This window comes from Cottoperca gobio, chromosome 9 (genome assembly GCF_900634415.1).
Source record: "Cottoperca gobio chromosome 9, fCotGob3.1, whole genome shotgun sequence".
NCBI lineage: Eukaryota > Metazoa > Chordata > Actinopteri > Perciformes > Bovichtidae > Cottoperca > Cottoperca gobio.
Window position 1 is genome coordinate 27,558,399 of NC_041363.1, and position 2,312 is coordinate 27,560,710.

The following is a 2,312-nucleotide window of genomic DNA, read 5'->3' on the forward strand; positions in this document are numbered from 1 at the left end:
TAAAAAGTTTTTTTCTAGAAAGTGTTATATTTTATAAATGTAAATCTTCAATGCTGTGAGTACCACACATTCAAAATCCCATTCACCTCAATTTGAAGTGGGGTGGAGGCAGACAGATATCATAACATCACAAGAGGTACAGGTAGTGGGAGGAAGCCTGCTCCTCATATTACCATGTATGTACATCTTTCTGTAAGCCAACATAACATATTTCATGTCTTAATGGATTTTGACTTGATAGAGTTATGTAGGTTGCATGTTTGAACAATATGAAATAATGTAGCTTTAACAGAAACAGTTGGATCTTTCAGGAGGACTACGCATTTTTCATATGCAATAGAACATACACACATGCTGGTATAATCTCTAATATTATACGTGAAATGTATCAGTAGAAGGTCAATATGTTGTACATGTTAAGAAAGTAGGTGCAATGCTGATAGGTATTAAAACTTTGTCCTTTCACTTTCTCTGTTACATCATTATCATTGCATCATATTTTTCTCAGTATGCAGAAGCAGACTTGGAGCATTAAATGTTAGGATGTGATGTTTTGGAATAAAACCACATCCAGATGTGTAATATGTTTCCACAGTAGGCAACTGTTGAGTTCTGAGCTCTGTGTATATCCTGCAGGGCCCACTCATATTCAACATTACATTTTTTCATTCCCTGGAAAAATCACTCTCATTTTGAAACAGGAAATATGGAAATAAGCAGGGATGTAGTGCAGGGTGAACCTACATGGACACAGTTCATCCCTCTATTTGCATAGTGCTTTGAGACTGCTGATGTTTCGTATTATAGGTTGTTTTGATATTACAGTTATGCTTCCTTTTTATTGAGCACTATAGCACTGCGTGTCACATTGTCCATCTCAATTGTGTGTAATCTGTCTCTCCGGCCCTCTTTTAAACCATTTCCACTTTCCCAGGCCCCTTCAGCGTTATCCTTTCCCTGTCCACCAGATGCCCTCAGACATTTGTCTCTTCATTCCAGATGCTGCCAGATGCTCCCATCTGCCCTGCCTTCACCTCATTCCCTCACCTGAGCTTTCCCTCATCCGCCACTCAAAGACTCTGATCTGTTCGTCTGCCGATCGCCTGACCGTGGCTGTTTACAGTTCTGAACGTTAAGACGATCAGCACATGTTCTTCAGTCTATATTTGTTCATGTGAATTTTTCTATAAGGGACAAACAACCTTTTGGAATCATATACATAGAAAGTGTTTCTTTTTTTACATAATCTTTGTGTGAACTCACAAATGTATTTACACATCCACAGATTTGAATTCTTCATGCTGAGCTTGTTCACATGTATACAACGGATGATTTACAATTACTTGTTTACAGACCAACATGGCATTACAAGCTCAAAATGTTATTGACTCATACATGTCTCAGGGACTCAGAGTGCTTTCTGTGGTCCCACAGCCCGCCATGTAACATGCAACCAGGCTCGAGGAGCAATAGAATACATTGAACAGCGTTATGTAGGATACAAAAAAAGGAAACTGTATTCCGTTACAGTTACGTAACCAGATTACCAATACATTTTAAGAAAGATGGGGATTATTAGCTGGATTACATTTTTAAAATACATTTTAAAATATGGAGAAATGGCGAAAAGACGGTTTGTAGGATATGAGCGATCCTCTTAACATTTCTGCTCCAGCAAACAAAATACAGGACAAACAGGGTTGATTTAATTTAATTTAAATGGGTGCTTCTGCTAATGACTAATTTGTTAAATGATTCAAGTCCTTGGGTGATGACAGTGTTTTAACTTGCACTGTACTGTGATGTTGTTCTCCTTTTCTGCTTTAGCCTACATACAAAATAATGGTGTTTTTATTGTCTTTATTTGTATATTTGGTATTGAGGTAATCCAAAAGTAACGGACAGTTATCAAGTTATGCTACTTTAATGTTTTAATACTTGGATTAGGTTACTGACTAATAAGTCATTTAATCAGAATACATGTTAAGCAACCCTCCCAGGCCTGCATGCATGAGTGAGTGTCATTAGCATTAGTCCCTACTGACAAATAAAGACACAAATAACTTGTTTGGACATGCAGATTTATTCAGACTTTGTTAAGACTTCTGTGACACCTATTTGAGCCCCAGCACATGTATATGATGGCGGGGGTGGGGGGTGAGGCCCTGAAGCAGCGTGCTGCGGCCCTGCACCGGGCTCATGAGTGAGCAAAGCAACAGAAGTAGGCGGAGAGGAGCGCTGCTTGTCCCCCTCCTCCTCCTCCTCTTCCTCCTCCCCCGGGACATCCATTCATCCATCTCTCCTGCTGACAT